Raw genomic sequence first — 13,883 nt, 5'->3', positions numbered from 1 at the left:
CTGTTATTGGATAATCAACTTCCATCTGCCCCAAGGTTCCTGAGCAACTCAAAGGACGGCCAAGGAGGGAATGCTGTTGAGCCAACAGCCCGACACATCAAGAGAAGCATTGTAGAAGGCTTCTACAATCTTCTACAATCTTTTACAATCTACTTCCCAAAATTCTGAAGAATACGCTTGTTGTGGAAGGACAAAATAAATCAAAACTTTTCAGTACTGAGTGAAATAGCAATTGTCACCGCCTCCCTCCTCCTACCTCCCCCCACCCCCAATCCCCAACCCTCTCCACTCCCAATCCCTTCATCTAAAACCTTCCTCTGTCTTTTTTTCTTCCCCTAGTATGATCCCAAAACTGCTCACGTGTGGCGCCTGGGTGGCACAGCGGTTAAGCGTCTGCCTTTGGCTCAGGGCGTGATCCTGGCGTTGTGGGATTGAGCCCCACATCAGGCTCTTCCGCTATGAGCCTGCTTCTTCCTCTCCCACTCTCCTTGCTTGTGTTCCCTCTCTCACTGGCTGTCTCTATCTCTGTCAAATAAATAAATAAATCTTAAAAAAAAAAAAAAAAAAAAAAACTGCTCACGTGCCCAGCCAGGATTCCACCTGCTAAAAGTCTGTGCAACGTGTTCGAGCACAAACTATTATCCTGGCTATCTTTTCGCTCTCTGCCTTTATCTTAGCCCAGGAAGCTCAGGGGGGATAAAACTGAGTTGAGTTAAACTAGAGAAATTCCTTTCTTGGGATTTTTTTCCCCCTCATAGCCCCCTGTAGTCCATTACCAGGGAGTTCTCTTTTCTTGTATCCCACCCCACCCAGCGCCGCACTCCCCCCAGCCCCAGGATTTAAATGTGCAGGCCTAGCGCGCAACGGGCGGCGTGCGCCTCACTTACCCTTAAACCCTCGCTTTGGCGCGTGAACTTGAGCTGCTCGCTTCCCGCGCGTCGGAGGCGACACGGGAGCCCCTCGGTGCTGGGGCAGCCAGCAGGCGCTCTCCCGCCCTCGCGGCGCCGAGCGGTTATAAAGGCGGCTGTCGCCGGAGGGAGGGAGCAAGCGAGGGGGTGAGCAGAGGGACAAGGGGCGGGAGAGGGTCAGGGGAGGGGACACGCCTATTCTAGTTACGCGGCGCTGCATGCTGTTATGAAAATACAGTCCCCGTGCCAGGGAATGAACCAAAAGCCGCCTGACGTCAGCGGCACAGTCACCCTTGAAATGGGGGGTGGGGGGAACAGGGGGAACCACCCGCGCCCCACCTAGCGCATCCGACTGCTGCGGGACGCGCGCACCGGCCGGTCCCAAGGACCGGAGGAAAGGCGACGGGGGACCGCTCCTTACCGTGCCGCAGACTGTCACGTGCGGGGCGGGGGGTGCGGGGAGCGACACCCGCCTTCCCCGCCCGGCACTCCCCTCCGCCAAGGGCAAGGGCTCTCCAGGTTGTAGCGGGGGGTTAGTCCTGGGTCCCACCGCCCCGGCGTGCGCGCGCGCGTGTGTGTAGGAAGGAGAGCTGACCTCCAGGTGGCCCTTCCTCCCCTGCCGCCGGCGCCCCCGGATGTTCTCACCCTTCCACTTAGCTTCGCCTTTCTATCACTCTCACCCACCCGGGCTGGGCGGGAAGCCAGGGGCGGGGAAGGAGGTGAGCACACTCTCGGGCTTCCTAGCCAAAGCCAGGTGGAAACCAAGGAAAATTCCTCGGGGGTCCAGAGTCAGCTCCGCAAGTCCACTTGTTGGAACTGTCCTCAGATGAGCACCGTTCGTGCTGTCCCACGACAGAGACATCATTATCGCTGTACTTTCCTAAGTGCCTCTCTGAAAGCCCCAACAATGCGGGTCGATGAGAATGGGGACGCCAGATAAAATCATGAAGAAAAGGAATTTGCCTTTGGTGTCTGCTTCCCCCTACCTCGCTGCCCACTCCTCTTCCATTTATCAAGCCAATCCCAGTGAAACTTGTCTTTGTTGACTTGTCAAACAATCCTTGAGTGGCTGCCCCTCAGCGTCAGGGCTCAGGCAAGGCTCCACCCCAACTGCCTTGGGGGAGGGGGGTTCTCTGCTTTTAAGGTGCCGATTGGCACACCCGCTAAACTAATGTGTGTTACTGTGCCTGTGAATTCATAGGGGAAGGCGATGGCTCCCCAGCATTGTCCCCACACCGAAGTTTCCAGAGTTTATTGGGCTTTTAAAATGTGATTTTATTCGGTTTTCATTTCACACCCAAGAAACCACAGCCAATGTCCTGAGTCTTGGAACATTTCCTTGAGGGCTGCAGCCCAGGGTTCTGCTGCTGTCCCCAGGCTCCTAGGATGTGCGTGCGTGTGTGTGTGTGTGTGTGTGTGTGTGTGTGTGTGTGTGTGTAGGGGCAATTGAAAGGTTGGTGGAAGTACAGTGCTTTTTAGTGTGTGCCGTCTGCTAAGTGAGGTCTTCTTTCTGGCCCTCAGTTTTCTTGTGGTCAAGGAGGAAGTTGGAAGAGACCAGCCTTGTCCAACAGATCTACCATTCAAGCCACAAACGCCAGGTAACATAGGTTATGTTAAATTTTCTAGCAGTCGCGGGTGCAGAGAGCGCCTCCTCCGGGGAAACGGGGCATGGCCCGAAGGCCTTTCGTGGGGAACTGGGTGCTAAACCATTCCTAGACCTGCTTCTGGGTCAGGGTCTTGTAGATAGCAGAGCAGTTCCCCCCACCGCCCCAGCCCTCCCACAAGGGTTTGTTAAACCCACAAGGGTTTGTTAAAAGAAAATAATAATTAATATATTTTAAAAATCAAAAATTTAAAAAAATTTTTAGCAGCCCCATTAAAATACGTAAAAAAGGGGGATTCATTTTAATATTATTTAACCCAACAGATCCCAAACATTATCATTTCAGTATGATCAAGCTTTTAAAAAATATTAGTGAGCTATTTTACATTATTTTGTTTCAAACTAGCTCTTCAAAACTGCAGTGTATATTTTTCACTCGACACTTGTCAGTTTGGGGTTAGCCACGTTGCAGGTGTTCACAAGCCCTGTGTGGCTGGTGGCTCCCAGGACTGGCAGCCTCCAAGGGCTCCTCCAGCTCAAGCATTATAAGACTGAATCACCAGGCCCAGGGTGAGGTTCCTGATGTCCAGAGAAAGATGCCAAGTGTCCGAGGAGGAAGTGAAAGCAGAGAGGACATGACTTCGGGGATTTCTTTCCCTTCTTGTCTTCCCTGGGACAAGAAACTCAGGGACACCTAATGAGAAAGGGGTGACTGTGTTCTGTTTTTCCTCTCGCTTCTTGTTCTCTGGGTGACATTCGGCACGTCTGAGCCTGTGTGTGTGAGAGAGTTTTGTGGGGAAAGCTACCCCTGACCATGAAGCCATTATTCTTCACTTTTTTTTTATTGAGTTTTTATTTAAATTCCAGTTAGTTGGGGCCCCTGGCTGGCTCAGTGTGTGGAGCTTGCAGCTCTTGATCTCAGGGTCTTGAGTTCAAGCCCCATGTTGGGTGTAGAGATGGCTTAAATAAATTTTTAAAAACTTTAAAAAAATAAAATAAATTCCAGTTAGTTCACATACAGGGTAATATTCATTTCAGGCATACAATTTAGTGATTCAGCACCGACATACAACAGTGGGTACTCATTGTGACATGTGCTTTCCTTAATCCCCATCACCCATTGAACCCATCCCCCCCCCAGACCTACCCAGGGTGGGACCATCAGTCTGTTCTCTATACTTAAGAGTCTGTTTCTTGGTTTTCCTCTCTCTTTTTTCCCCTATGACCATTCGTTTTGTTTCTTAAATTCCACAGTATGGAGGTCCCTTAAAAAATTAAAAATAGAACTATCCTATGATCCAGCAATTGCACGGCTAGGTATTTACCCAAAGGATACACCCATGATTCTTCACTTTGCCACTGACTTCAGATTTCCCACCTTGTTCTCTTAGCGCTCTGTCTTCTACCCTCCTTTTAACCTCTTTTTCTCCTCCCATCCCTTTTTTAATACACCAGCCCAGCGTCAAGCCAGGACACCCCAGAATACAACATTGAAGGAGGTACTTACAAAGCCCTGAGAGTGAATGCCTCCTTAAACTGTGAGCCCTGGGCACTTGCTTGCCTCTCCTAGTCCCAGCCCTGCCCCAGAATGCCCCACAGGGTCTGGTTTTGGGTTGGGGGTGCGTGTGGCTGGGGTGGAGACTGGGAGGATGGGATAGCTGAGTAATTTTGAGATGCCCCTGATGAGGGCAGGGAGGGGACCAGTAGATGAAATACTTCATTTGCTAGGTGTCTTGTCCCAGACTAAAGTGGTCTGGAGAACAAAGTTGAAGGCCCTTGGAAATCAATGGAAGAAATGGTATAAAGGCAATCTGGAGACCCAGGTCTGACTCCAACTCTAGTTAGCCTCCTTTTAGTGTTACCCGGCTTCAAGTGACAGGTAGCATTGTTAAGGGACACAGAGGCAAGCTCACATGACTGGAAATGAGATGAGAAGAGAGAGCCTCACAATAAGGGTGCCTTGTTCCCCCAAAAAAAGAGGCTGGTCTGATGCTGGAGAGGACCTTCATTCAGCAGCAAGGCCTGCAAGGGGTCATTTTTCATGGGGATGGGGCTGGGTCAGCCTCAGTCGGGGAGTCCCAGAACCCAGTCCCTGCTGACACCTCCCTTACCCACTCCACACCCAACATTGCCAGGATCCCCACTCTTTTTTTTTTAAGTAGGTTCCATGCCCAGCGTGGAGCCCAACACAAGGCTTGAAGTCACCACCCTGAGATCAAGACCTGAGCTGAGAAGAGTCGGATGCTTAACTGACGGAGCCACCCAGGCGCCCCCATGATCCCCACTCTTGATTGCAGGAAGAAACCAGGAACCAATGTCCTGGTCCTGGACCTTTAACCAACCTCAGAATTCAGGAACATCAGGCCCAGGGTTCCCCCTTTCTTTCCTTTCACTTCTTCATTAGCAAGAGGGAAGGTAGCCCCTGTCCCCTCCCTGACCTCAGTTAAATCTCATTTAAAAAGCACCTGAATTGATAGGAGGAAAGAACAGGGGATTTTATTTCCTCAGGGCATTACATTAATGGAAATGCTAGTGTCAGTGACTCACAGCTCCCACCATCCCTGCGGAACAGTGGCTTTTCCATTCAATTGCTAAACAGGACAGGAAGCACTAGAGAGCCAACGACTCACCAAGTACTGTAGGGAATAAAATACAAGTATGAGAAAGCCCTCCTTGGTCTCTACCCCCTGAAGGGAACTTCCGTGCCTATTCAGCCCTTTACAGCTGCCCAGGATCTTCCGTATGGCTGTGGGGGACTCAAAAGATAGCTGCCTTAAGGCACTCAGGTTGGTGGGGAGGCCGGCAACAACAAAGCAAAAGCAATCCATTGTGTTCGGAGTTGCATGGGGGGAAACACCCAAGGACCACAGCTGGGACAAACGCCACAGTCAACAATCCCCACGGCATTCAGGGTAACCCTCACCCAGGGGAGAGACTTCAAGGATGCATAAGAGCTTTTCACATGGAGAGGGAAGAGGGGTGAAGAACAGGGAGCACATTCCAGGCAGAGGGGACAGAATCTTTCAGGGCACAGAGGTATGCAGCAGCCGTGTATGTCCGTTAATACACTGTGAGCACAAAGTGTGGGCAGTGGGGGACAGAGCTGGACAAATAGACAGAGGCCAGATTGAGTNTTCAGGGCACAGAGGTATGCAGCAGCCGTGTATGTCCGTAATACACTGTGAGCACAAAGTGTGGGCAGTGGGGGACAGAGCTGGACAAATAGACAGAGGCCAGATTGAGTGGGGAATTCCAGACTCATCTGGGAAGCAGAGGGCATGGAGCAGGAAGCAGGGGCCCAATCTGAAGCCACGTGTGAGATGGACAGCAATGCCAGTGGCCCGAAATCCAGTGACTTGTGTCCTTGTAAGAAGAGGACACAGAGAGACACAGACACAAAGGGACAGAGAAGAAGCCATGGGACACAGAGGAAGAGACTGGAGTTACGCAGCCACAAGCAACACCCACGTTACCAACCACCACCAGCAGCTAGGGGAGTGGGGCGGGATAGTTTCACCCTCGGAGCTCCAGAATCCAGCAGGAACCAACCCTGCCCACACCTGGATTGCAGACTTGGAGCTTCCAGAATGTGAAAGAATAAACTTCTGTTGTTTTAAGCTGCCCAGTTTGTGATCCTTTGTGCTGGCAGCCCTAGGAAACGAATACACCTCTGAAATGTGGACAATTTTGTATCCGAGGCGGCTGCTGAGGGGAAATGTTAAAAGAAGCCTACCTAGCCCCGCGGGAGTCTCAAGGGCTTAGTGTTCGCCTTCCCACCTCCACCAAGTGGAAGGGAGAGAAGTGCAGTGTGCAAAGGGTAAACACGTGCGGCTCGGGAGAGATGACACTCGAAGCCCCGGAATGCGATCTGCAGGGAACCGGAGCTTGCGGTCAGCACGCTGGCCAGCCACCAGCTCGGCCGGGTCTCAGGCTAGGAAACAGGCCCCTGCTCCAGCCCAGACCGCCTCACCAGTTCTGGGATCAACTTTAAGATTGCACTCGCACTCAGGGTCTGAATTCCCCAGGAAAGTTCCGAGCTGACACTGCCATGCTGAAACCAGAGATGCAGGGCCAGTAACCCCAGGGCTGGGTTAGAGAATCGAAGCCCATGAAGTGCCCAGACTGGTTCCGTGCTGGGAAAGCCAGTGCAGCTTCAGGGAGTCTCCTCCCAGGAGCTCTCACCCAGTGGATCTGTCCTGACCTCCCTTTCTCCTCTCCCATTCCATTCTCTCCCTCTCTCTCTCTCTCTCTCTCTCTCCTCCCTCCCTCCCTCTCTCCTACCCTCTCTCCTCCTCTCCTCCATCATCCTCTCCCTTCTCCCCTCCTCTTCCCTCTTCTCCCCTCCTCTCCCCACTCCCTCTCACTTCATCTCCCCTCTGACCTCCTCTCCCCACTTCCTCTTTCCAGCCGGGCTGAGCTCAGTCCAGGAACTTAAAATGAACTTGAATGATTGAACTTTGGAGTTAGGAAGACCTGGCCAGAATCCCACTAACAGCTCCAGGGTCTGTTTCCTCATCTGAAAGAAGGGAGCGCCTAACGTTTAACTCACGGTGTTGTCCGGCTCATCAAATAGAACTCCATCTAGCACCTAGCAGGCATTCAGCAAGGCTCATGTACTCACTCGTGGATTTCGGGCACTGAAGGCAGGAAAGCAGCTTCTTGAGTCCGTACACAAAAGACAAGCAAAATGGTGATGCTGACAAAATTGCCTTTCAGCATCTTGCCTTTGTCAGGCCTCCCCCCCGAATGAATGTTCTTATACTTTTCAGATGTTGCTCAACACCCCCCCACAAAAAAAGAAAAAATCATGCAGACTAAAGTGTTCAAGGACTGCCAAGATTGCCAACTGCCCATCATGGGAGTATTTTCTATTTAATAGACTGGCCTACTAATCTCACTCAGCAGTGTAAAGCAAAGAACCGCTGATAGCACACCACCACGGATGAATCTGAAACACCGTATCGAGCAAGAGAATGAAGCGAACACGCCGTGTGCTTCCAGTTCGATACAATTCTAGAACAGGCAGAATTTATCTACGATGACAGAAAGCAGATCAGCGCTTGTTCAGAACCAGGGGTGGGGGTTGAGGATTTCCTGCCAAGGGACACGAGGGAAGGTTTTGGGGGGTGATGGATGGGTTCTGTTGTCTTCACTGGGATGGTCGACACACAGCTATAAGCATTCGTCAAAACCAGCAAACTGTGCCCTTAAAAATGGATACATTTTGGGGTGCCTGGGTGGCGCAGTTGTTAAGTGTCTGCCTTCGGCTCAGGGCGTGATTCTGGTGCTCTGGGATCAAGTCCCACATCAGGCTCCTCCGCTGTGAGCCTGCTTCTTCCTCTCCCACTCCCCCTGCTTGTGTTCCCTCTCTCGCTGGCTGGCTCTCTCTGTCAAATAAATAAATAAATAAAAATCTTTTTTAAAAAGTGGAGGCATTTTATTATACGTAAATGCTCTGTCCATAAAGATAAGTACAAAAGAAAAAAGGGCCTATTAAAAAGGTTTAGTGCTTAACACTAAAAATAATGCATCATTGAAAGTAGAATTCTAGGGAAACTGAGGACAACAGAGCCAGGCCATGAGGGCATTTCAGAGAACATCCTGGTCTGACAAAAACCTTTCCAGACATCAGCTATTTTGGAAATGTGGTTCCGACACCTGAGTGTCTAGGGCTCTGTGATGACCCACACTCCTACTTGTTTGTTCTGCACTCCCCGATTTGAGCCTAGGCTGTTTCATCATGCAACGAATATGTACTGAATATCTCTACAGGCCAGGCACTCTTCCAGAAGGTAGGGATTCCATAGCGAACAAGACAAAGTCTGTCCTCATGGAGCTTACATTTTAGTGGAGGGAAGAAAACAATAAAGAGATAAGTGGCTTCTGCTCAGCAGATCTGGGAGGAGGGGGTAGAGGAACAAATGCTACTCTACGTAGGGGGCCAGGGAAGCCCTGGGGGAGTGGGAGGCTGCACTGGGGCAAAGACCTGGACAGAGTAAGGAGGTAAGCCTTGTGGATATCTAGGAACAGCAGTGCAGACCCGGAGCTGGGCATGCTCACTGAACAGCAAGGAGGCCTGGGGGACTGGGGAGGAAGGTGCAAGGGAGAGAGAAGGAGCTGAAGTCAGAGAGAAAGGGGGAAAGAAGAGGGTGCAGATCACCACAGCCCTTGTGAATCCTTGTGAGATCTTTGGCTCTTACTCTGAGTCAGACAGGAAGCCTGGGCGGTGATGGGTGACATGTAGAAGGGCCACACTCCCTGTGTTGAGAGCGGACACGGGGGCTGGGGACAGGGCTGGCAAAGTTGGAAGCAGGACGCCAGTAGGAGGCCTTGCTAGAGAAGAAGACTGCTTAGAGCAGTTGGAGCAGCAGCGGGGACAGTAGGAAGCGACCAGATTCTGAATACGTTCTGATGACAAAGCCAACAGAGCGTAATGAATTGAATGTGGGATAGGAAAGGAGAAAAAAGAGTCAAGGACGTTTCTAAGGTTTGGGGCTTTGGATATACAGTTGACCCTTGAACAACGTGGGGGTTGGGGGGGCGACTCCCTGCACAGTCAAAAATCCAAGTCTAACTTTGTCTCCCCAAAAACTTAACTGCTGATAGCCTACTGTTGACTGGAAGCCTTACTAATATTATAAACAGTTGATTAACACATATTTTGTATGTTACGTGTATCATGTGCGGTATTTTTATAATAAAGGAAGCTAGAGAAAAGAAAATGTTATTGAGACTATCATAAGAAAGAGAAAATCCGGGCGCCTGGGTGGCGCAGTCGTTAAGCATCTGCCTTCGGCTCAGGGCATGATTCCAGCGTTCTGGGATTGAGCCCCACATCAGGCTCCTCCGCTAGGAGCCTGCTTCTTCCTCTCCCACTGCCCCGCTTGTGTTCCCTCTCTCGCTGGCTGTCTCTATCTCTGTCAAATAAATAAATAAAATCTAAAAAAAAAAAAGAGAGAGAGAGAGAATCCATTTTACAGCACTGAACTGGGCTTACTGGAAAAGCTCCACATGTAAGCGGACCCACGCAGGTAAACCAGTGTTGTTCAAGGGTCAGCTGCAAGTGAAAAGAAAATCCTTTTGTTATGTATTATCAAGAAACAACTAGGGCCCTTGTTACAAATTAGTCTCTAAACTAAATGACCATATTTTCAAAATAAAAAATTAAACAGTGTGGACCACCAAAGAGCATCGTGCCACACACAGATGCAAAAGGCAGTTTCAAAAAATATAAACACTTGAATATTGATATTTCTGAGACATTTTAAAGGCCTATGGGACCAGTCATGGGATGAATATTTGAAACTGGGATGATCCCATAAAATGTTACAACCACCAACTTTCCCCAACAGAATTATAGAAGCAATTTTTTCATTGATTCTCAAAAGCATCGTGAAATTATGGATTATTTCTTGGTCAAGCTATTTGTACCATCGTGTCTGAGCTGTGCAAACTGGAATACTTTCATAGGGAAGCAGGAGTTTGGTGACACACTCGGATAGTAAGATTTAGAAACTCACACGAAGTTTGTCAGTCCCCAGAATGGTTTAGAATAAGTCGGGCATCATTGAGCCAAAGGGGGAAAACATGACAGGAGCCTAAATGATAACTTTTTCTATATTGTTTTTATCCTCTCTGGTGCCATCTTCCACGAGGTTAATGTCAAAGGGTTTTCTTCACAAGTGTTTACATTTAGAGACCCAGGATAGAGCTGCAGATTCTTTCCTCTGCCTTCAATCCACCACATTTGTCTCTCAGCAAATAAAATAAGACGCGAGGGACGAAAACATCTCTACTCACAGAGGTTGGAGCACTCCAGAGTTTCAGTTTAGGAAGACACAGAAGACCTTTATTTCTAAAGCTGTTTTCTAACGAACTTGTCAAATACTGCAATCTCCCTATGTCCCTGATTTTGTAGGCTCGGCTAAGACCCACAGAAGAAAAAGGACTTGCTCGAAATTGACTTGATGAGACAGTGGCACTGAGAAAAATATTCCTACCAAGACAAAAAGGTCAGTAAATAAAGTCCGTTCTCCTCTGAGTGCAGGGGAAGTATTTGGCTTTCCAATACAGACTGGTCTGAGGCTTTGGAAAAAAAATATATTTTTTTAAATTCAGCCTCAATCTTGATTTCCTGAGTCATCGGAAGAATGCAATACCTGAGGGAAGAAAAGGTAAGAACCACATACTGATTGATGGCCTACTTTGTGTCAGCTCCCCTTTATAGCACAAAAGCACGAAAAGAATGACCAATGCATTCTCTCAGTAAACTTGTCCAATACGCCTACTATTTGTCAGGTGTGTATAGTGTTTCAGATGACACTGAATCAATGAATAAAAGGGCTTTATCCAAATCAATAAATCACATTTGCATCAAAAGGTACTTAGTCTCCTCCCTCCGGTTAGAAAATCGGCAGATTGCTACCTTGTGTTGCTTATTCTTTCGTTGCGAAGTTTATTCAGTGTTGGGGGNTTTTATCCAAATCAATCAATCACATTTGCATCAAAAGGTTAGAAAATCGGCAGATTGCTACCTTGTGTTGCTTATTCTTTCGTTGCGAAGTTTATTCAGTGTTGGGGGGTAGGGGACACCAAGGAACATGGCCAAGAGGGCTAGTGTCCCCTGGGAGTGGGATGAGAGAGGTTCCCAGTCTGCTTTCCAGCCCCAGGCCACGTCTGGATCTGATTCTGGTCTCATTCCAGACATGGACCAATGGCTCCAGAGGCCCCAAGAGACTAATGAACTGACTAATTCCAAGGACAACACAGACCCAAACCAGAGTGAAACTCCTGTGGAAAGACTCCGGCTGGCACTCAGGGAACACCCCGGGGCCCTCCAGCAGGGGCAGATCACCACGGCAGCTCCCAACCCACCCTCGGCTGTGGCAGGTGCAGAGCCAGAACAAGGGTGCCATTGGGCTTGCCACTTGCCCGCGAGCCATTTCCTTATTTTCCTTGCACTACCCCAAACCACGACTGTTCAAAACACCTTCTCAAGAAACTGATGGGTGTGACCTGGGGAGGGAACAGTGTAAATAGGCATGGACAAAGGCAAGTATTGAGAAAAGAAGATGACTTTAAGGGAAAGCGGGAGAAGACATAGCCACCTTCATCTTGTTCAAGATGAAGGCCCCAGATATTTCTGGGTAAGACTTCTCTGTTTCCCCAAACCAAGGCTTGTCCTAGATCCCCTGAGAAAGAACTTCTGAAGGGAGACCTAGGGAAAGTTTATTTTCCCATTGTAAAGAAATATGGCTCTCTTCCCACAAAATAACAGTGTGTGTGTGTGTGTGTGTGTGTGTGTGTGTGTGTGTGTGATACATACATCCATGCTTTGCAATGTTGAAGTATTAGTTAATAATATTTGGGGTGTGGGTAGCACTTGGCATAGCATGACTGGCCCATGATGGACATCAGTAAAATCACATGGAGGTGGGAATAAGCTTGACGGATGACAAGACTGAAGTTCAGAGAGACAAACTGACATGGCTTAGGTCCCAAATCTAGTTACCTGGGGAGTCAGGACTAGAGCTCGGGTGTCCAGACTCCTGTTCTAGGCAGCCAGCTGTTTATCACCCTAATCCCACATCACGACTTATTTAAGGTTAACAACTCAGACAGCAAACTCTTTTACATTCTGCATTTTTAAAATCTACATTCTTACTCCTACTCACAAAAACACGGACGAAACTTCCTTCATATTCTCAAGGACCACCAGCGCTCCCTACTTTCTACAGTGCAGGGGCTCATAAGCAGAGCTCCATAGACCACACACGCACACCAGGGATCCAAAGATGGAATTTGAGATGAGAACCCCTCTCCATGGTCAGAAATGTGTGTGCATTTTCCTTGAGAAAATGTCCATAGCTTTTCCCAAAGGTGCCCATGGAGGGATCAAAGGGCAGGACCACTATTAACTTATGTCCCTGGCACTGTACTTGCCAGCACAGATCAGGTTTTCCCTGGCTCTCAGTGGTAAAAGGACGTCTCTACAAGGGACATAAAGGGTACAGCAGTGATATACCAACAAAGGTCTGGCTGAGAAACCCAGGATCAGCCTAGGGGATTAACATTTCCCTATTTTGGCATTTTATTAGAAATGTATTTTCTTACAACCAAGGATTTTTCTCTCTCTCAGTAGGTTGGGCATCTGCCTTCAGCTCAGGTCATGATCTGAGGGTCCTGGGATCGAGCCCCACATTGGGCTCTCTGCTCAGTGGGCTAAGCGGGGAGTCTGTTTGTTCCTCTCCCTCTACCCCTCCCCCTGATTGTGCTTGCTCTTTCTCTCAAATAAATTAATAAAATCTTTATAAAAAATAAATAAAATTAAATACATCAGGGAGGGGCACGTGGTTAGCTCAGTCAGTTAAGCATCTGACTTTTTTTTTAGAAAGAGAGCACCAAGTTTTTTTTTTTTTAAAGATTTTATTTATTTATGTGACAGAGAGACAGCCAGCGAGAGAGGGAACACAAGCAGGGGGAGTGGGAGAGGAAGAAGCAGGCTCCCAGCAGAGGAGCCCGATCGATCCCGGAACGCCGGGATCACGCCCTGAGCCGAAGGCAGAAGCTTAACGACTGCGCTACCCAGGTGCCCCTAAGCATCTGACTTTAATTTCGGCTCAGGTTGTGATCTCAGGGTGGTAGGATCGAGCTGCATGTCAGGCTCCAAGCTCAGCGCAGAGTCTGCTGGAGATTCTCTCTCCCTCTCCTACCCCTCCCCCCACTCATGAGTGTTCTCTCCAAATAAATAAATAAACAAAGGAATAAATAAAATCTTAAAATCATAAAATAGAATACATCAGGGAATATTCATCAGAAAGAACAGTTTGTTTTGAACTGGTATTATGGATCGGATATTTGTGTCCCCCACAAAGTTCACATGCTGAAGTCCTAATTCTCACATGTGATATTATTTAGAGATGGGGCCTTTGGGAAGTGATTAGGGTTAGATGAGGTCATAAGAGCCGGGTGGGGGTGCCCTCATGATGGGATTAGGGCTCTTACAAGAAGAGACACCAGAGAATTTGCTTGTTCTGTGTGTGCAGGTGGGCACGTGCCCAAAGAAATGTCACGTGAGCACACAGCAAGATGGTGGTCGCCTGCCCGCCAAGAGAAGAGGCCTCCGCTGAAACCACCCAGCTGGCGCCTTGGTCTTGGACTTCGAGCCCCCAGATCTGTGAGAAAATAAACTCTCTTGCCTCAGCCCCCCAGTCTATGATATTTTGTTACAGCAGCCTGAGCTGACCCATACGACCCGTTCAGTTTCTTTTTCACGTCAGTGACAACTGGCATCCAGAGTTTTCACACACTTGTGCTTTCTTTGTCTTACTCCTGACCTTTACAGAAACCCTTCAAAGCAGGTGCTATTTTCT

General features: G+C 48.9%; 1 long non-coding RNA gene across 3 annotated transcripts; it reads left to right on the top strand.

Annotated features, from left to right (window-relative positions):
• Nucleotides 1–891: 891 nt before the first annotated feature.
• Nucleotides 892–13,596, top strand: LOC109489416. 3 transcript variants are annotated; one of them, XR_002142409.2, is made up of 4 exons: nt 892–1,055; nt 2,430–2,506; nt 10,430–10,523; nt 13,557–13,596. It is a non-coding gene; the product is annotated as an uncharacterized LOC109489416 (long non-coding RNA). The 3 variants fall into 3 exon arrangements; XR_002142408.2 differs by lacking the exon at nt 13,557–13,596 and adding an exon at nt 11,215–11,365; XR_002142407.2 differs by lacking the exon at nt 13,557–13,596 and adding an exon at nt 10,630–10,685.
• The last annotated feature ends 287 nt before the right edge of the window (nt 13,597–13,883 follow it).

Source organism: Ailuropoda melanoleuca, chromosome 16 (genome assembly GCF_002007445.2).
Source record: "Ailuropoda melanoleuca isolate Jingjing chromosome 16, ASM200744v2, whole genome shotgun sequence".
NCBI lineage: Eukaryota > Metazoa > Chordata > Mammalia > Carnivora > Ursidae > Ailuropoda > Ailuropoda melanoleuca.
Note: the sequence above shows the minus strand (reverse complement) of the source record. Positions and strands in the feature narration are given on the sequence as shown.